Below are 22,414 nucleotides of genomic sequence, written 5' to 3'. Positions count from 1 at the left end.
TGTGTTATTTTAGTGTTCCCTTTATTTTTTTGCGCAGTGTATGTGACTTGTTAAGCACATTTTTACTCCTGAACTTATTTAGGCTTGCCATAACAAAGGCATTGAATACTTATTGACTCAAGACATTTCAGCTTTTCATTTTTAATTCATCTGTAAAAAATTCTAAAAACATAATTCCACTTTGACATTATGGTGTATTGTGTGTAGGCCAGTGACAAAAAATCTAAATGTTATCCATTTTAAATTCAGGCTGTAACACAACAAAATGTGGAAAACGTCAAGGGGTGTGAATATAGAAATGTGTATGCGTATGTGTACAGTCCATCTCACACATAGTCAGTCTCGCACGCTCATATCCTCCAATTGAATTAGCAAGGCACTTTGGCTGTGCACAGGGCTTAAGCCTGTGAAAGCGTTTTCTAAACATAATGTTTGTAGATTAGCTGAGGTTAATGATCCGATTGCTTGGGTGGCTAGGCGGCTGCCTGGGAGGCTAGGCAGCTCTTTAAAGTGAGGCAGGGGGAAAACGAGTTGTGCTTGGCTGTCCAGTCTCCCTAATTACCACCAGACACATACAGTACTGCAGGCAATATACAGCATAGAAATAGAATAACAAAGCCTTGACTTGAATGGGATTATCCGTTCTAGCAATTGTATTTCTATGACGGCAACACTATTTACGCTATGCAGGCACCATATGGCATAGAAATGATATTGCAGAATGTCAACTTGAATGGGAATGACTGTTCTAGTAATTCTATTTCTTTATTTATACTATTTAGGAATGGGTTTGCTAACCCTTTTAAGAGCTGCTAAGAAAATGAACAGGCAAAAATTATGTCGCACTGACCACAATGGGCAGACTATATTCTTTGCGTCAAGGAGAAATTACAAGATTGCACAGAATATCACGCCACATTATTTAAGTGAAAATAAAACATTTTAAAGGTAAATGCCGAAACTAGAAACTTTTTTGTTGTTTTTGTTTTTAAGCCACGTAGCCTCTTAAGTCTACTTGTGGAGTTCCTGTTTTTATTTCTCCTGCTCTCTCTTCATTGTTTAGTTTGAGTTTCTTTATGTTCTTCTATAAAGTATTTTGAAGAAATAGGGCCCAGCTATGGGGTCTGGGTGGCTCGTGATCCTCAGTGGTTAGTTCATTGTGGTCGGACGCCCTACCGCTGCCCCCATCTCTCAAGCCATCTCTGGTATTGCTAAGCTCACAGAAAAATTGAGGAATGGGAGAGAGATACTGAAAAATTACTGTGAGAGATCCCCCCCCCTTCTCTCCTCGCCCCTCTCCTGCCTCCCAGTTTCCCCCTCCCTCCCTGTGCCTGTCGTGGCATGCCTCCCCTCGCAACCGACGTGAACACAGACAGAGGTGGGCGAACAAAGAAGCACTGTCACTGCCTCACTGGGGTTTTTGGGGAGGGTCGGCTGGGCTGGAAGGGTAGAATAGAGATTAAAATATGGAGAGGGTGTCTATTGAGAGAGATAAAGACTACAAGCAGTGAGAGTTTCTCTCACACATACACAAAACAGTAGGGCTCTCCTGCCCGTGTCTCCCGAAGCGAGGCGCGGAAGGTCCGCACTGTTCATTGTGCAGTATTTGCTTAACCTTCTTTCCTTTATCTGTGCAGCTGTACTTTCAAAAAAATATTCTGGGAAGGGGAGGGGGTCTAGCTAGCTGAATGGGAGCACAGCTGTTAGTGATTTCTTGAGTACAATTATAACAGCCATGGATTCCTCTCTAGCTGAACCCCCCCCTCCCTCTCTACACAAGTTCTCCCTGTGGAATGCGTTGCCATTTGGCCCAAGCTCAGTTAAGTATTCTGGCTTTGCTGCTTTGCTCACTTTTGAAAACTATGCCTTTGGGCTTTTGGACACAATCTTGTGTAGAAAGTAGGAGTAGAAATAGGTGTCACTGAAAATATGTTCTCATCCACTGTGGTATTCTTTTACAGGACGATAACGGTATTCTTTTTGAAAGATAACCGAATCGCTAATGTTATGATTGGGATCCAACCAGTGGCGGGCGTGTGTTGTACGCCAGTGGATCCAACAACTTGGGCACGTCTCTCTCTCGACTAATTGAGTTTTTAATGGAATGTTCCCTGCCCTCCGCTTCGCCTTGCGAAGACGACTCCATATGCTGGAACAGTTTCTTTATCGTTTTGCCTCTGTCCTATTACATTTCAGAGGTTATCAGAAAGCTGCGAGGAGAGAGGAAAACGGAGAGGAGGAGAGGAAGAGAAGCAGCCCTGACGCGGTGTGAAGGAATGGAATATGCCCCGGAGCAGAACCAGAGGAAGGAGGGAAGGAGGGATGACTGCTGTGAGATGAAAGAGGAATAGAGGTAAGAGCCCCGAGGTCAAACGGCGCCTCGTGTGAGAGGGCTGAGGGAGGGTGAGGTGTCCTCATTTAACTCCCTTCCACCTGGATGCCTGAGTCACCTGGATGCCTGAGTCACCTGGATGCCTGAGTCACCTGCACGCCTGAGTCACCTGCACACGGGGTGGGGGATAGGTGTGTGTGTGTGTGTGTGTGTGTGTGTGTGTGTGAGTGAGAGAGTCTTCCTGAGCCCTCTTGTAGTGGAGCGGGTCGAGAGCTTCAAGTTCCTCAGTGTCCACATCACTGAGGAATTAACATGGTCCACACACATCAACACAGTCGTGAAGAAGGCACGACAGTGCCTCTTCCCCCTCAGGAGGCTGATAAGATTTGGCATGGGCCCTCAGATCCTCAAAAAGTTCTACAGCTGCAGCATTGAGAGCATCTTGACTGGCTGCAACACTGCTTGGTATGGCAACTTCTTGGCATCCGACTGCAAGTACATCACTGGGGCCAAGCTCCCTGCCATCCAGGACCTCTATGCCAGGTGGTGTCAGAGGAAGGCCCTAAAAATTGTCAAAGACTCCAGCCACCGAAGTCATAGACTGTTTTCTCTCCTACTGCTCGGTAAGCGGTACCAATGCACCATGTCTGGAACCAACAGGATAGGCCCGACACCCAAAATCAGAAATAACTTTCTCCGTTAGTAAATCCATTAATTGTTACTCTCTCTGTCACTCGCTCCCTGCACACGGCTCGCTTTGCTCATCGCGGCACTGAGTCGGTGAGTATCCATAGCAACGTTCCGCTTGGGCTGCTCTGCTCAATGAAGAGACATGAGAGAGCAATTAGCTGTTAGCTACTTTTCGTCACTATAAACTCTGACAAAACTTTTAAAACATTATTTTCTGTGAAATAATCTCTCCTGTCTTATATTTGATGAGGTTGAAGCACTTCTGACACCATGTTATGCGCTTAGTCAGATATGACTGTACTGCACAGCAGAGCACGAGCAAATGGCTCAGCCTTAAAATGTTAGTGATCAATTTAGTGATACCCGAGCCCTGCCCATACCGTAGTTATTGATGAAAAAACAGGCCCTACCCGGCCCTAACCCGATTTATAATGTCGGGGCCCGTCGGGCTCGGGTCGGGTAGCAGAGCTCTACAACAGGACCCTGAACAGCTTCTTACCCCCAAGCCATAAGACTGCTAAATAGTTAACCAAAAAGCTACCTGGACTATCTGCATTAACCCCCCTTTTCGCTAACTCTTTTGACTCATCACATACGCTGCTGCTACTGCTTATTATCTATCCTGTTGCCTAGTCACTTTACCCGTACCTATATATACAGTTGAAGTCGGAAGTTTACATAAAATCAAATCAAATTGTATTGGCCACATGCGCCGAATAAAACAGGTGCAGACATTACAGTGAAATGCTTACTTACAGCCCTTAACCAACAGTGCATTTTATTTTTAATAGAAAAAGTAAAATAAAAAAAATAAAAAAAAGTGTTGAGAAAAAAAAGAGCAGAAGTAAAATAAAATAAAAGTAGGGAGGCTATATATACAGGGGGGTACCGGTGCAGAGTCAATGTGCGGGGGCACCGGCTAGTTGAGGTAGTTGAAGTAATACAGTGGGGGAAAACATTATTTAGTCAGCCACCAATTGTGCAAGTTCTCCCACTTGAAAAGATGAGAGAGGCCTGTAATTTTCATCATAGGTACACGTCAACTATGACAGACAAAATGAGAAAAAAAAATCCAGAAAATCACATTGTAGGATTTTTAATGAATTTATTTGCAAATTATGGTGGAAAATAAGTATTTGGTCAATAACAAACGTTTCTCAATACTTTGTTATATACCCTTTGTTGGCAATGACACAGGTCAAACGTTTTCTGTAAGTCTTCACAAGGTTTTCACACACTGTTGCTGGTATTTTGGCCCATTCCTCCATGCAGATCTCCTCTAGAGCAGTGATGTTTTGGGGCTGTCACTGGGAAACACGGACTTTCAACTCCCTCCAAAGATTTTCTATGGGGTTGAGATCTGGAGACTGGCTAGGCCACTCCAGGACCTTGAAATGCTTCTTACGAAGCCACTCCTTCGTTGCCCGGGCAGTGTGTTTGGGATCATTGTCATGCTGAAAGACCCAGCCACGTTTCATCTTCAATGCCCTTGCTGATGGAAGGAGGTTTTCACTCAAAATCTCACGATACATGGCCCCATTCATTCTTTCCTTTACACGGATCAGTCGTCCTTGTCCCTTTGCAGAAAAACAGCCCCAAAGCATGATGTTTCCACCCCCATGCTTCACAGTAGGTATGGTGTTCTTTGGATGCAACTCAGCATTCTTTGTCCTCCAAACAGTTCTATTTTGGTTTCATCTGAACATATGACATTCTCCCAATCCTCTTCTGGATCATCCAAATGCACTCTAGCAAACTTCAGACGGGCCTGGACATGTACTGGCTTAAGCAGGGGGACACGTCTGGCACTGCAGGATTTGAGTCCCTGGCGGCGTAGTGTGTTACTGATGGTAGGCTTTGTTACTTTGGTCCCAGCTCTGGTCATTTTGGTCACTTTGGTCATTCACTAGGTCCCCCCGTGTGGTTCTGGGATTTTTGCTCACCGTTCTTGTGATCATTTTGACCCCACGGGGTGAGATCTTGCGTGGAGCCCCAGATCGAGGGAGATTATCAGTGGTCTTGTATGTCTTCCATTTCCTAATAATTGCTCCCACAGTTGATTTCTTCAAACCAAGCTGCTTACCTATTGCAGATTCAGTCTTCCCAGCCTGGTGCAGGTCTACAATTTTGTTTCTGGTGTCCTTTGACAGCTCTTTGGTCTTGGCCATAGTGGAGTTTGGAGTGTGACTGTTTGAGGTTGTGGACAGGTGTCTTTTATACTGATAACAAGTTCAAACAGGTGCAATTAATACAGGTAACGAGTGGAGGACAGAGGAGCCTCTTAAAGAAGAAGTTACAGGTCTGTGAGAGCCAGAAATCTTGCTTGTTTGTAGGTGACCAAATACTTATTTTCCACCATAATTTGCAAATAAATTCATTACAAATCCTACAATGTGACTTTCGGGGAAAAAAAATCTCAAGTTGTCAGTCATAGTTGACGTGTACCTATGATGAAAATTACAGGCCTCTCTCATCTTTTTAAGTGGGAGAACTTGCACAATTGGTGGCTGACTAAATACTTTTTTTCCCCACTGTATGTACATGTGGGTAGAGTTAAAGTGACTATGCATAAATAATTAACAGAGTAGCAGCAGCGTAAAAAGATGGGGTGGGGGGCAGTGCAAATAGTCCGGGTAGCCATGATTAGCTGTTCAGGAGTCTTATGGCTTGGGGGTAGAAGCTGTTGAGAAGTCTTTTGGACCTAGACTTGGCACTCCGGTACCGCTTGCCGTGCGGTAGCAGAGAGAACAGTCTATGACCTGGGTGGCTGGAGTCTTTGACAATTTTGAGGGCCTTCCTCTGACACCGCCTGGTATAGAGGTCCTGGATGGCAGGAAGCTTGGCCCCAGTGATGTACTGGGCCGTACGCACTACCCTCTGTAGTGCCTTGCGGTCGGAGGCCAAGCAGTTGCCATACCAGGCGGTGATGCAACCAGTCAGGATGCTCTCGATGGTGCAGCTGTATAATTTTTTGAGGATCTGAGGACCCATGCCAAATCTTTTCAGTTTCCTGAGGGGGAATAGGCTTTGTCGTGCCCTCTTCACGACTGTCTTGGTGTGTTTGGACCATGATAGTTCGTTGGTGATGTGGACACCAAGGAACTTGAAGCTCTCAACCTGTTCCACTACAGCCCCGTCGATTAGAATGGGGGCGTGCTCAGTCCTCTTTTTTTTCCTGTAGTCCACAATCATCTCCTTTGTCTTGGTCACGTTGAGGGAGAGGTTGTTATCCTGGCACCACATGGCCAGGTCTCTGACCTCCTCCCTATAGTATGTCTCATCGTTGTCAGTGATCAGGCCTACCACTGTTGTGTCGTCGGCAAACTTAATGATGGTGTTGGAGTCGTGCCTGGCCATGCAGTCATGGGTGAACAGGGAGTACAGGAGGGGACTGAGCACGCACCCCTGAGGGGCCCCTGTGTTGTGGATAAGTGTGGCAGATGTGTTGTTACCTACCCTTACCACCTTGGGGCGGCCCGTCAGGAAGTCCAGGATCCAGTTGCAGAGGGAGGTGTTTAGTCCCAGGATCCTTAGCTTAGTGATGAGCTTTGAGGGAACTATGGTGTTGAATGCTGAGCTGTAGTCAATGAATAGCATTCTCACGTAGGTGTTCCTCTTGTCCAGGTCGGAAAGGGCAGTGTGGAGTGCAATAGAGATTGCGTCATCAGTGGATCTGTTGGGGCGGTATGCAAATTGGAGTTGGTCTAGGGTTTCTGGGTTAATGGTGTTGATGTGAGCCATGACCAGCCTTTCAAAGCACTTCATGGCTACAGACGTCAGTGCTACGGGTCGGTAGTCATTTAGGCAGGTTATCTTAGTGTCCTTGGGCACGGGGACTATGCTGGTCTGCTTGAAACATGTTGGTATTACAGACTCAGTCAGGGACATGTTGAAAATGTCAGTGAAGACACTTGCCAGTTGGTCAGCACATGCTTGGAGTACACGTCCTGGTAATCCATCTGGCCTTGTGAATGTTGACCTGCTTAAAAGTCTTACTCACAACAGCTACGGAGAGCGTGTTCACATAGTCATCCAGAACAGCTGGTTCTCTCATGCATGCTTCAGTGTTGCTTGCCTCAAAGCGAGAATAGAAGTGGTTTAGCTCGTCTGGAAGTCTTGTGTTACTGGGCCGCTCGCGGCTGTGCTTCCCTTTGCAGTCTGTAATAGTTTTCAAGCCCTGCCAAATCCGACGAGCGTCAGAGCCGGTGTAGTACGATTCAATCTTAGTCCTGTATTGACTCTTTGCCTGTTTGATGGTTCGTCGGAGGGCATAGCGGGATTTCTTATAAGCGTCCGGGTAAGAGTCCCGCTCCTTTAAAGCGGCAGCTCTACCCTTTAGCTCAGTGCGGATGTTTCCTGTAATCCATGGCTTCTGGTTGGGGTATGTACGTACAGTCACTGTGGGGACATCATCATCGATGCACTTATTGATGAAGCCAGTGACTGATGTGGTGTACTCCTCAATGCTATCTGAAGAATCCCGGAACATGTTCCAGTCTGTGCTAGCAAAACAGTCCTGTAGCTTAGCATCTGCATCATCTGACCACTTTTTCATTAACCGAGTCACTGGTGCTTCCTGCTTTAGTTTTTGCTTATAAGCAGGAATCAGGAGGATAGAGTTATGGTCAGATTTGCCAAAGAGAGGGCGAGGGAGAGCTTTGTCTGCGTCTCTGTGTGTGGAGTAAAGGTGGTCTAGAGTTTTTTTTCCTCTGGTTGCACATTTAACATGCTGGTAGAAATTAGGTAGAACGGATTTAAGTTTCCCTGCATTAAAGTCCCCGGCCACTAGGAGCTCTGCCTCTGGATGAGCGTTTTCCTATTGACTTATGGCCTTATACAGCTCATTCAGTGCAATCTTAATGTCAGCATTTGTTTGTGGTGGTAAATAGACAGCTATGAAAAATATAGATAGCAAGGCACTTAACCCTAATTGCTCCTGTAAGTCGCTCTGGATAACATAAGATATTACAGTTTTTAATGTCCCGTTGGTAGGATAACCGTAATCTTAGGTCATCCCATTTATTCTCAAATGATTGAAGATTGGCTAATAGGATTGATGGGAGAGGCAGTTTACTCGCTCGCCGTCGGATCCTTACAAGGCACCCCGACCTACGTCCACGATATCTCCGTCTCTTCCTCATGCGAATGACGGGGATTTGGACCTTGTCGGGTGTCTGTAGGATATTCTTCGCGGCCGCCTCGTTGAAGAATTTTTTTTCCGTCCAATACGAGGTGAGTAATCGCTGTCCTGATATCCAGAAGCTCTTTTTGGTTATAAGAGACGATGGCAGAAACATTATGTACAAAATAAATTACAAATAACGTGGAAAAACACACATAATAGTACAATTGGTTAGAGGGCTTTAAAACGGCAGCCATCTTCTCCGGCGTCACATGCACCTTAGCCAAATACATTTTAACTCGGTTTTTCACAATTCCTGACATTTAATCCTAGTACAAATTCCCTGACTTAGGTCAATTAGGATCACCACTTTATTTTAAGAATGTGAAATGTCAGAATAATAGTAGAGAGAATTATTTATTTCAGCTTTTATTTCTTTCATCACATTCCCAGTGGGTCAGAAGTTTCATACACTCAATTAGTATTTGGTAGCATTGCCTTTAAATTGTTTAACTTGGGTCAAACGTTTCGGGTAGCCTTCCATAAGCTTCTCACAATAATTTGGGTGAATTTTGGCCCCTTCCTCCTGACAGAGCAGGTGTAACTGAGTCAGGTTTGTAGGCCTCCTTGCTCGCACACACTTTTTTAGTTCTGCCCACAAATGTTCTATAGGATTGAGGTCAGGGCTTTGTGATGGCCACTCCAATACCTTGATTTTGTTGTCCTTAAGCCATTTTGCCACAACTTTGGAAGTATGCTTGGGGTCATTGTGCATTTGGAAGACCCATTTGCGACCAAGCTTTAACTTCCTGACTGATGTCTTGAGATGTGGCTTCAATATATCCACATAATTTTCCTTCTTCATGATGCCATCTATTTTGTGAAGTGCACCAGTCTCTCCTGCAGCAAAGCACCCCCACAGCATGATGCTGCCACCCCCGTGCTTCACGGTTGGGATGGTGTTCTTCGGCTTGCAAGCGTGTTCCCCTTTTTCCTCCAAACATAACGATGGTCATTATGGCCAAACAGTTCTATTTTTGTTTCATCAGACCAGGGGACATTTCTCCAAAAAATACGATCTTTGTCCTCATGTGCAGTTGCAAACCGTAATCTGTCTTTTTTATGGCGGTTTTGGAGCAGTGGCTTCTTCCTTGCTGAGCGGCCTTTCAGGTTATGTCGATATAGGACTCGTTTTACTGTGGATATAGATACTTTTGTACCTGTTTCCTCCAGCATCTTCACAAGGTTGTTTGCTGTTGTTCTGGGATTGATTTGCACTTTTCGCACCAAAGTACGTTTATCTCTAGGAGACAGAACGCGTCTCCTTCCTGAGCGGTATGACTGCTGCGTGGTCCCATGGCGTTTATACTTGCGTACTATTACTTGTACAGATGAACGTGGTACCTTCAGGCGTCTGGAAATTGCTCCCAAGGATGAACCAGACTTGTGGAGGTCTGTAATTTTTTTTCTGAGGTCTTGGCTGATTTCTTTTGATTTTCTCATGATGTCAAGAAAAGAGGCACTGAGTTTGAAGGTAGGCCTGGAAATTCATCCACAGGTACAATTTCTGTAATCTTCTGACCCATTGGAATTGTGATACAGTGAATTATAATTGAAATAATCTGTCAGTAAACAATTGTTGGAAAAATTACTTGTGTCATGCACAAAGTAGATGATCTAACTGACTTGCCAAAACTATAGTTTGTTAACAAGAAATGTGTGGAGTGGTTGAAAAACGAGTTTTAATGACTCCAACCTAAGTGTATGTAAACTTCCAACTTCAACTGTACATATCTACTTCAATTACCTCGTACCCCTGCACATCGACTCGGTATTAGTACCGTTTTTATATAGCCAAGTTATCGTTACTCGTGTATTTATTCCTTGTGTTATTATCTTTCTATTATTTTTCTATTTTTATCTGCATTGTTGGGAAGGGCCCATAATTAATCATTTCACTGTTGGTCTACACCTGTTGTTTACAAAGCATATGACATACGATTTGATTTGTGTGTTCTGAATATGTGTCTTTGTGCAAGTGTGTGTGTCTTCTGAATGTGTTTTTGTGTGTACGGCATGCGTGACAGGCACTGAGCCATACGAGGCCAGGTGAGGAACGCTCCATTCTGTCTCTCACAGCACCTGCCTCATCCCTGACTCCACAACAAAAGTTCACCCCCCTTGGCATTTTTCCAATTTTGTTGCCTTAAAACCTGGAATTAAAATGGATTTTGGGGGGGGTTGTATCATTTGATTTACACAACATGCCTACCACTTTGAAGATGTCAAAAACATTTTTTTTGTGAAACAAACAAGAAATTAGACAAAAAAACTGAAAACGTAATACTTTGTAGAGCCAACTTTTGCAGCAATTACAGCTGCAAGTCTCTTGGGGTATGTCTCTATAAGCTTGGCACATCTAGCCAATGGGATTTTTGCCCATTCTTCAAGGCAAAACTGCTCCAGCTCCTTCAAGTTGGATGGGTTCCGCTGGTGTACAGCAATATTTAAGTCACACCACAGATTCTCAATTGGATTGAGGTCTGGGCTTTGACTAGGCCATTCCAAGATATTTTAATGTTTCCCCATAAACCACTCAAGTGTTGCTTTAGCAGTATGGTTATGGTCAATGTCCTGCTGGAAGGTGAACCTCCGTCCCAGTCTCAAATCTCTGGAAGACTGAAACAGGTTTCCCTCAATAATTTCCCTGTATTTAGCTCCATCTATCATTCCTTCAATTCTGACCAGTTTCCCAGTCCCTGCCGATGAAAAACATCCCCACAGCATGATGAGGGGTGATGAGAGATGTTGGGTTTGAGCCAGACATAGTGTTTTCCTTGATGGCCAAAAAGCTCAATTTTAGTCTCATCTGACCAGAGTACCTTCTTCCATGTGTTTGGGGAGTCTCCCACATGCCTTTTGGCGAACACCAAACTGCTTTTATTCTGGCCACTCTTCCGTAAAGCCCAGCTCTGTGGAGTGTACGGCTTAAAGTGGTCCTATGGACAGATACTCCAATATCCGCTGTGGAGCTTTGCAGCTCCTTCAGGGTTATCTTTGGTCTCTTTGTTGCCTCTCTGATTAATGCCCTTCTTGCCTGGTCCGTGAGTTTTGGTGGGCGGCCCTCTCTTGGCAGGTTTGTTGTGGTGCCATATTCTTTCCATTTTCTAATAATGGATTTAATCGTGCTCTGTGGGATGTTCAAAGTTTCTGATATTTCTTTATAACCCAACCCTGATCTGTACAACTTTGTCCCTGACATGTTTGGAGAGCTCCTGGGTCTTAATGGTGCCGCTTGCTTGGTGGTGCCCCTTCTTAGTGGTGTTGCAGACTCTGGGGCCTTTCAGAACAGGTGTATATATACTGAGATCATGTGACACTTAGACTGCACACAGGTGGACTTTATTTAACTAATTATGTGACTTCTGAAGGTAATTGGTTGCACCAGATCTTATTTAGGGGCTTCATAGCAAAGGGGGTGAATACATATGCACGCACCACTTTTCCGTTATTTATTTTTTTGAGTTTTTTGAAACTTCACCAGTTTGGACTATTACATGTCCATTACATGAAATCCAAATAAAAATCAATTTAAATTACAGGTTGTAATGCAACAAAATAGGAAAAACGCCAAGGGGGATGAATACTTTTGCAAGGCACTGTATCTCCCTCTCTCATCTCACTCTTTCTTTCCCTCTCTCATCTCTATCCCTGATTCAGAGTTAAAAGTCCAGAGAAAATCAGTCCTTCACGTGTGATATGAAGAGTGTTTGATCCAATATTATAAAGATTGTAAATTGTATGAGAGAGTGAGGAAAGCCGTTTGTTCGAGTGAGTACTAGAAGGTCAGTGTGCCAAGATAGATTGGGTGGCCACTGGTGCTAATCTTAGGAATGGTGCGTGATGAAATGTCATGACTAGTGTGCCACACGAAACCAAGGAAAGGAATGATATGGGTGTAGTTGAGTGACAACTCAATTATAGTTAGCAACTGGATAAGACAAAAGTAGACTGGAAGTACACTATATAGGCTGAGAGAGAGTCTATGTAATTCAGTCACATGATAAGAGGCAAATAACGTTAATCTTATTATGTGATCCAGTACTGAATAAATGTAGAGTCAAACTTCCATCTGAGTGTCTGCTGCTTTCTCTTACAACCTGCACTTCTTCATACCAGAAACTCATCATAACAGCGTGTTTAGAAGTGTTTCACATTAAATGCTTTTTTTCTTGGCACCAGCCATCAATTGTGCTAATATTATCATAATTTTTTTTACTTTTAAGTCCAGTTTTACCCATTTAAAAATATGTATTTGAATCCTAAGAGCTGTTATCAAATCATAAAATGGCAACCAATATCATGTATCGCCATCTTATCTATCTTCTCTCATGCTATGGTAGTTTTGTACTGAGTAATAATGGGTCTTGATCCAGTATTCGGTCACAGATTGGATGTTGAACCTTACCTTTCTTACCGATAACACGAGAATATAAGAAAACTGCTCTCTCAGAGGGCCTTATATTTCCAAAACAACATATACACAGTGCCTTCAGAAAGTATTCACACCCTTTTGACGTTTTCCTCATTTTGTTGTGTTACAGCCTGAATTTAAAGTTGATTCAATTGAGATTGTTTGTGACTGGCATACACACAATACCCCATAATGTCAAAGTGGAATTCTGTTTTTAGAAATTTTTACAAATTAATTAAAAACGAAAAGCTGAAATGTCTTGAGTAAATAAGTATTCAACCCCTTTGTTATGGCAAGCCTAAATAAGTTCAGGAGTAAACATTTGCTTAACAAGTCACATAAGTTGCATGGAATCTGTGTGCAATAATAGTGTTTAATATGATTTTCTAATGACTACCTGATCTCTGTACCCTACACATACAATTATATGTAAGGTCCCTCAGTCGAGCAGTGAATTTAAAACCGATTCAACCACAAAGACCAGGGAGGTTTTCCAAGAAAGCACCTATTGGTAGCTGGGTAAAAAAAAAGGTTGACATTGGATATCCCTTTGAGCATGTTGAAGTTATTAATTACACTTTGGATGGTGTATCACACCCTGTCACTACGAAGATACAGGCGTCCTGCCTAACTCCGTTGCAGAGAGGAAGGAAACCACTCAGGGATTTCACCATGAGACTAATGGTGACATTGAAACAGTTGCAGTTTAATGGCTGTGAAAGGAGAAAACTGAGAATGGATCAACAACATTGTAGTTACTCCACAATACTAACCTAATTGACAGAGTGAAAATAATGAAGCCTGTACAGACAACAACAAAAAAATATCCAAAACATGCATCCTGTTTGCAACAAGGCACTGAAGTAATACTGCATGTGGCAAAGCAATTAACTTTTTGTCCTGAATACAGTGTTGTTTGGGGCAAATCCAATAGAACACATTACTGAGTACCACTCTCCATATTTTCAAGCGTAGTGGTAGCTGCATCATGTTATGGGTATGCTTGGAATCGTTAAGGACTGGGGAATTTTTCAGGATAAAAAAAGAAATGGAATGGAGCTAAGCACAGGCAAAATCCTAGAGGAAAACCTGGTTCAGTCTGCTTTCCACCAGACACTGGAAGATAAATTCACATTTCAGCACGACAAGGCCAAATCTACACTAGAGTTGATTAACAAGAAGACCGTGAATGTTCCTGACTGGCCGAGTTACAGATTTGACTTAAATCTGTGGCAAGACATGAAAATGTTCAACAACCAATTTGACAGAGCTTGAAGAAGTTTGAAAAGAATAATGGGCAACTGTTGCACAATCCAGGTGTGGAAAGCTCTTAGCGACTGACCCAGAAAGACTCACAGCTGTAATCGCTGCCAAATGTGATTCTAACATGTATTGACTCAGGGGGTTGAATACTTATCTAATCAAGATATATTAGTGTTTTATTTTTCATACATATGTTTTACAAATGGTAGAATTTTTCTTCTACTTTGACATTATAGAGTATTTTGTGTAGATCGTTGACAAACAATGTCAATTCAATCCATTTGAATCCCACTTTGTAATACAACAAAATGTGGTAAATTTCAAGGGGTGTGAATACTTTCTGAAGGCACTGTATGTGGAAGGTTCATTGTCAGGGCAAAACAACAAAACACACCTAGAGAACAAACAGATACTGCATTGTGTTGCTGTCTTTTAGTGTTCCCAAGCCGACGTCTGAGCCACTTAGCCTAAGAGCATTCTGTCTTTCCCTCTCCTGGGCTAAAATATACAGTAAATCAAATGCTAGTCTGTAGCGTGGTCAGACTGACTGGGGCTCTAAGATTATAGGTTACGCCAAGATATAAAGAGAATGCCGGAAAGCTGTAATTTCTTCCCTCTTCTTCTCTTCGCCTGTCTTCTACCACAGAAGAGGAGAGTAAGAAGTCAAAACAAGTCATCACAAAAGGTGGTAGGAGGTTGAAAAGGTTGACGCTATAGCTTCAAGCTGGCTGTTGTGGTAGCTTAGCTGCTGTAGCCTTCTTCTGGGAAAGAATTTGCAAGTCCCTCCCTACCCACGCTCACATTTGTGTTCCCCTTGTCTGTCTCACTCACTCACTCACTCACTCACTCACAAATCCTTCTCTTCCATCCTACCAGTCCAACAAAGGCCTCTCGTTTTAAAGGCGGTTGGCGATTTAAAAAAGTTTAAGGAAGGGATATAGAGAGTAGCTCCTTGTTTATTTGTTTATTTTTTACATTAAGAAACCTGCGAGTGTTTCCAAGCAAACAACCCCACTTTGCTTTTCCTCCCCTGGGTCCTATTCATTAGGGCAAAATGTAGCAAAACGTTTTTCAACGGAAAACAAAAACAAGTGTTTCTTATTGGACAAGCTCAGGTGTTGCCTTCTGTCTCAAAGCCTGGTTTCAAATCTCGTACAAATGCAGCCTTCTGCTGATTATTTAAGGCATAATTATATATAAAACCAAATGCTCAGTATACATTCAAACACCATTGTCTACAGATCTCCAACACTTTTGACAATAGATGACTAGATCCTCATCCAAAGATGTCTTTGACTGTTCTTACAACATGACTCCCTGTGATGCCCCCTTGAATAAGGGCTCACGCTGACAGCACAGTGCGTTTCAGCTCTGTCTGTGTCATTTTAGGACTGCAGAACTACCAAGAACTACCAATAACTGTAGCTTACAGCTTACATTGTCCTGCATTAGCATGAGGATAGCACTTTACATTCCAGCTCGGTAATAACTGGGTAATAAGATGGTAATAACTATGTATTTAGTTATTCTTTATTGAAATACAATAAAGTATAAAGTAAAACACCCTGCTGGTGTGTTTTACGTTAGCTAGCTAAAAAGCAACATTAGCCAACCTAAAATTGTGTTTTTACACAATACCCTGTTATTACCTCTAGTTCGCTAGCTAATATCACAACAACATTAGCAAAGGATTGATAAAATGTACATGGACATTAGTGTTCTATTTTTTTTTTTACATTATAGCTAGCACTCGTAAATACATAGCCATCTTGCTAGGTACCTGTTCACAGCAAGCATTGAAAGCAGCAGACTGAGGAGACTGGTAGAGAGCGCACGTTCTGTTCATCTGACATTCCTGTAGACCAAATCAATCCATCACAGAGCAATTGTCAACCACAAAAGTCACTGCAGACATGAAAAATAACAAAGAGCAACGAAAAGGGAATTTTTGTGAACTTTAGGAGGGGTGAATACAACAAGTATAATAATATTATGCTATTGTATTTCACCAAAATCCCTTTTCGATGCTCTTTGTTATTTTTCATGTCTGTCGCTCTGTGATTATATAAAATGCGTGCATGCACTCTCCACTCTTTCTCCACTGCAGCAGAAATTGTCTATTATATTGACAAGATAGTTGCGTGACCGCTCCAACAATAGAAATATACAGTGCTTTCGAAAAGTATTCAGACCCCTTCACTTTTTCCACTTTGTTACATTACAGCCTTATTCTAAAATGGATGAAATCGTTTTTCCCCCTCATCAACCTACACACCACCCCATAATGACAAAGTAAAAACAGGTTTTTAGAAATGTGTGAAATGTATTAAAAACTGAAATATCACATTTACATAAGTATTCAGACCCTTTACTCAGTACTTTGTTAAAGGACCTTTGGCAGCGATTACAGCCTCGAGGCTTCTTGGGTGTGACGCTACAAGCTTGGCACACCTGTATTTGGGGAGTTTCTCCCATTCTTCTCTGCAGATCCTCTCAAGCTCTGTCAGGTTGAATGGGGAGCGTCGCTGCACAGCTATTTTCAGGTCTCTCCAGAGATGTTCGATTGGGTTCAAGTCCGGGATCTGGCTTGGCCACTCAAGGACATTCAGAGACTTGTTCCGAAGCCACTCCTGCATTTTCTTGGCTGTATGCTTAGGGTCGTTGTCCTGTTGTAAGGTGAACATTGGCCCCAGTCTGAGGTCCTGAGCGCTCTGGAGCAGGTTTTCATCAAGGATCTCTCTGTACTTTGCTCCGTTCATCTTTCCCTCTATCCTGACTAGTTTCCCAGTCCCTGCCACGGAAAAACATCCCTACAGCATGATGCTGCCACCACCATGCTTTACCGTAGGGATGGTGCCAGGTTTCCTCCAGATGTGTCGCTTGGCATTCAGCCCAAAGAGTTCAATCTTTGTTTCATCAGACCAGTTTCTCATGGTCTGAGAGTCCTTTAGGTGCCTTTTGGCAAACTCCAAGCGGGCTGTCATGTGCCTTTTTACTGAGGAGTGGCTTCCGTCTGGCCACTCTACCATAAAGTCCTGAGTGCTGCAGAGATGGTTGTCCTTCTGGAAGGTTCTCCCATCTTCATAGAGGAACTCTGGATAGAGGCCACTGTGTTCTTGGGGACCTTCAATGCTGCAGAAATTTTTTGGTACACTTCTACAGATCTGTGCCTCGACACAATCCTGTCTCGGAGGTCTACGGACAATTCCTTCGACCTCATGGCTTGGTTTTTTGCTCTGATATATGCTGTCAACTGTGGGACCTTATATAGACAGGTGTGTGCCTTTTCAAATAATGTCCAATCAATTGAGTTTACCACAGGTGGACTCCAATGAAGTTGTAGAAACATCTCAAGGATGATCAATGGAAACAGGATGTACCTGAGCTCAATTTCAAGTCTCATAGCAAAGTGTCTGACTACCTAAGGTATCTCAGTTTTTAATTTTTTATACATTTGAAAACATTTCTAAAAACCTGTTTTCGCTTTGTCATTATGGGGTATTGTGTTTACTTATTCAGTCCCTTTTAGAATAAGGCTGTAACGTAACAAAGTGGAAAAAGTCAAGGGGTCTGAATACTTTCCGAATGCACTGTATATATATTTACTATGTTTTATAATGTTATTGTTTGGTACATCATAATTGAAAAATGTTTTTCTTTAAAAAATCTCCAGGGCGGTCACACCCACGGCCCTCACGCTAGCTCCGCTTCTCTGTGTGTGTGTGTGTGTGTGTGTGTGTGTGTGTGTGTGTGAGAGAGAGAAAGATTTAATGAGGGGACCTCTCTTTAATAAACAAGTGTATGAATTAGCACGGCTCTCCGTTCATCCAGAATTAGCACGGCTCTCCGTTCTCTGTTCCTCCAACTCCTAAAATAAGAGTTATAATGAATATGATCATTGAAAGTATATCCATTTTTTAAAATGTTTTTTTTTGAGGGCTTTACCGGTTTAGCCTGTATAATGAAAGCAATAATGAATATTATCTTTAGAAGAGAGCGTTTCCATTTACAAACTGCTTTTTAGAGCAGAAACATAAATATGTTTGTACATTGAACAAAAATAAATGCAACATGTAACAAATTCAAAGATTTTACTGAGTTACAGTTCATATAAGGAAATCTGTAATTGAAATAAATTCAATAGGCCCTAATCTATTAATTTTACATGACTGGGAATGCATTTGTTGGTCACAGATACCTTTAAAAAAAAAATAGGGCCGGTGATCAGAAACCCAGTCAGTATCTGGTGTGACCACCATTTTCCTCATGCAGCGCAACACATCTCCTTCAGATAGAGTTGATCAGGCTGTTGATTGTAGCCTGTGGAATGTTGTCCCACTCCTCTTCAATGGCTGGATATTAATAATAATAAATAATAATATGCCATTTAGCAGACGCTTTTATCCAAAGCGATTTACAGTCGTGCGTGCATAAATGTTTGTGTATGGGTGGTCCCGGGGATCGAACCCACTACCTTGGCGTTACAAGCGCCGTGCTCTACCAGCTGAGCTACAGAGGACGTACGTTGTCGATCCACAGCATCCCAAGCATCCCAAACGTCCTCAATGAGTGACGTGTCTGGTGAGTATGCAGGCCATGGAAAAACTAGGACATTTACAACTTCCAGGAATTGTGTACAGATCCTTGCGACATGCCGTGGTTGAATGGCACGCAATGGGCCTCAGGATCTCGTCACGGTATCTCTGTGCATTCAAATTGCCATCGATAAAATGCAATTTTGTTCGTTGTCTGTAGCTTATGCCTGCCCATACCATAACCCCACTGCCACCATGTGGTGCTCTGTTCACAACGTTGACATCAGCAAACTGCTCGCCCACACAAAGGCCATAAACGCTGTCTGCCATCTGCCCGGTACAGTTGAAACCCGGGATTCAACCTGGAAAAGCACACTTCTCCAGCGTGCCATTGGCCATCAAAGGAGAGCATTTGCCTGCTGAAGTCGGTTACGACGCCAAGGTAAGACCCTGGTGAGGACGATGAACATGCAGATGAGCTTCCCTGAGACGGTTTCTGACAGTTTGTGCAAAAAGTATTTGGTTGTGCAAACCCACAGTTTCATCAGCTGTCTGGGTGTCTGGTCTCAGACAATCCCGCAGGTGAAGAAGCCTGATGTGGAGGTCCTGGGCTGGCGTGGTTACACGTGGTCTGCGGTTGTGAGGCCGGTTGGACGTACTGCCAAATTCTCTAAAACAACGTTGGAGGCGATTTATGGTAGAGAAATGAATATTCAATTCCCTGGCAACAGCTCTGGTGGAAATTTCTGCAGTCAGCATGCCATTTGCACGCTTCCTCAAAACTTGAGACATCTGTGGCATTGTTGTGTGACAAAACTTCACATTTTAGAATGGCCTTTTATTTGTCCCCAGCACGAGGTGCACCTGTGTAATGATCATGCTGTTTAATTAGCTTCTTGATATGCCACACCTGTCAGGTGGATGGTTTATCTTGGCAAAGGAGAAATGCTTACTAACAGGGATGTAAACAAATTTGTGCACAAAATTTGAGCGAAATAAGCTTTTTGTGCGCATTGAAAATGTCTGGGATCGTTTATTTCAGCTCATGAAACATGGGACCAACACTTTACTTTTTGTTCAGTGTATAATAGACTACGAAATATGCTCCTGAAAGTCTCTTTAGACCCTTGTTTACTATTAGCACCTTTTTGTGAGACCATTTATTTATTTTTCATAGAAGCAAAGCAATGCTCCCTATTTTCTCTTTGGCTCATGACCTTCCTCAGCTTTCAAAGAGCTACAGTGCTTGGATGGTGGCTCAACCTCTTCATTGAAATGTCCCAATAATCTCTCCTTTCTCCTGAATTATGCACTTGTTCACTTCACTTGGATTTGAAAGGAAATTACAGATGTATGGAAACTCCTTCCAACCAATGCCTACACCAATCCAATTATTTTACATTTGTGGGGAGAATTGAACAAGTGCACAGTTCAGGAGGAAGGAGAGATTATTGATACTGAACGTAGTTGTGAGATTTTAGTTGTGAGGTTTTGTGTATCAGCTGGTAAGTCAAAGGAAGGCCTGGAGGTCACGTTGCACACACACACTCTCACACACACTCTCACACACACACACACACATTCTCCCGCATCCGTCATCTGTTAGGGGTTGTGAAAGAGCCAGTCGAGCTCGCCTCAAATCAAATAAATTGAGAGAGGTGCGTAGTGGGCCCCCCTGCCGGGTTCCCATCAGAGCCAGTTCACTGAAGCTAAAATGGCCGTCTCCCCTCCTCAGTCTCCCGCTCTGTGTATGAAGATAAGTAGCTCTGGGAAGGGCTACTATATGAATGCCTGAGTCATGTTCATTAGGCACCAAACAGACGAAAACTGACTGAAACAGGGAGGGACCACCTGAACTTGTCCAATAAGAAACGGTTATTTTCGTTTTCCATTGCAGAACGTTTTGCTACTGTGTGCCCTAATAACCTCAGGACTAACTTGATGATGTAGCCCCCTCCCACCAGAATGTATTAGGTTACTTACCTTCTCTTGTCCCGCGGCCTGGGATCTGCTAGCATTGGTTAGGGGTCATTAGCCACGCTGCCTAGAATAAACAGCCTTTGATAGCCTCAGCGCTAACCTCTGACAGAAACAGATTAATACCTCAGGGTTGGAGGTTTTTGCACATTTCGGTGCCGAGGAGAAGGAAAGGAGGGATTCTTCTCTCTCTCTCTTCTGCTCTCTTGGCCTCCTTCTTTTCTACTCCTTTTCTTCACACTTAGAAAATAAGGTGCTACCTAGGACCAACAAGTGTTCTTATGCTTTCCCTGAAGGTATTGGTTATTGGTTCCATCTTCCAAAGGGCTTTTGGGGGTTATTCATTGAGTGAAAGGGTTCCACCTAGAACCAAAAAGGGTTCTACCTGGAACCAAAAAAAGGTTATCATACAGGGACAGCCGAAGAACCCTTTTCCCAAGCGTTCTTTTGTTTTCCCCAGTGTCTTTTCAGGTACTGTTCAGTGCATCGGAATGTCACCGTGCTTTAGTGAAGCTTCTAAACTATTTGTTTAGAAACAAAACATTCTGAATGAGGCAGGCAGATGATCAAAGAGTTTTGGATCTGGCAGAGAGGCATTGCTACGGGTCCTGCATACCCCTTGACTCGGCTGCCCCTGATATTACCATCTTAAAATGACAAACCTCTGAAAGGAAATGTAGCAGTGTATTCATAACACTGACACTCCTTTATTACGACGTCTGGGTTCTCACTGTTCCTTTCCTTCTCTCTTTCCGGGTCTTCCTCTGTCTAGCACGGCTTGATATAGATGTATTTTTTAAGTTGCTTCTTTGAAGTCAAAAGGATTCGCTAGCAGTGTGTTTTTTCAAGTCTGACTACCTCTGTAGACTGAGCAGTTAAGACAGAACCTCTGCTGGAATTTAACGTTGACGTCGATGGGTAACGTTTACAAGACTTGTTGTTTAGGAGACACTCTTATACAGTGCAACTTAAATGGATAATTAGTGCATACAAAGCAGCATCAATAAGCATGCATAAGAACAGATTTCATACTATAATTGGGGACTTGAGTTTTTCCTTGCCATATGAATTGACCAGGGAAAATTCTTTGTACTAATTTAGGCGTAAATTGCTTAAAGCCCTAAAATCCTCCCATGGCTGATGATTGCCACACAACTGTGGGACTAGTTTTAGTTTAGATGTGTTGGAAGTAGAAAGGCCCTACCAGAGGATGGAGACAATTAGGACTTGTGAGAGGAGGGGGGAATGTTTGGATGACTGTTCTGGGTGGTCTACAGCTAGACAGACATGTCTCTACTGGTTGTTTTACTACACACGCTACAGTAAAACCATGTCTCTACTGGTTGCTTTACTGTAGACGCTGTGGTAAAACCACGCAGAGACATTTCTACTGGTTGGTTTACTACACACCCTACGGTAAAACCATGCAGAGGGGTTATGGTATGGGGAGGCATAAGCTACGGACAACGAACACAATTGCATTTTATCGATGGCAATTTGAATGCACAGAAATACAGTGACAATCCTGAGGCCCATTGTCAGGCCCATTTTTTTTAAAGGTATCTGTGACCAACAGATACATCTCTGTAATCCCTGTCATGTGAAATCCATTGATTAGGGCCTAATGAATGTATTTCAATTGACTGATTTCCTCATATGAACTGTAACTCAGGAAAATCTTTGAAAATAATAAGAGATTTCTGAATTTTATTTTCAAGACATTTTCAAACATTTCTAAAATCATTATAGGGTATTGTGTGTAGATGGGTAAATAAAATAAAAATGTTGAATTTAGCCTGTAACACAACAAAATGTGGAATAAGTCTAGGCATATGAATACTTTCTGAAGGCACTGTATATTACACAGTTTTTTTCTTCTGGTGAACATACATACATACAAACGGCACGTTTCCTTGAACGTCCCCCCGTTTTTATTTATGTGAATTCCCTCATTTAGTCACCGGAGAGCAGCTCTTTATTGTGCGTAGTTGTTTGAGAGGGCATAAACGCGTGGGTGGTCC

The 22,414-nt window shown here is 43.0% G+C and overlaps 1 long non-coding RNA gene across 2 annotated transcripts in view; it reads left to right on the top strand.

Annotated features, from left to right (window-relative positions):
• Positions 1–22,414, top strand: part of LOC121533781 — a 55,893-nt gene that overhangs the window by 21,048 nt on the left and 12,431 nt on the right. For both annotated transcript variants that reach the window (XR_005994496.2, XR_005994495.1), the window contains exon 2: positions 2,197–2,353. This is a non-coding gene — a long non-coding RNA (uncharacterized LOC121533781). The remainder of the gene's footprint in view (positions 1–2,196; positions 2,354–22,414) is intronic.

This window comes from Coregonus clupeaformis, chromosome 20, assembly GCF_020615455.1.
Source record: "Coregonus clupeaformis isolate EN_2021a chromosome 20, ASM2061545v1, whole genome shotgun sequence".
Lineage (NCBI taxonomy): Eukaryota > Metazoa > Chordata > Actinopteri > Salmoniformes > Salmonidae > Coregonus > Coregonus clupeaformis.
The sequence above is the reverse complement of the archived record's forward strand: the minus strand, read 5'-3'. Positions and strand labels throughout refer to the sequence as shown.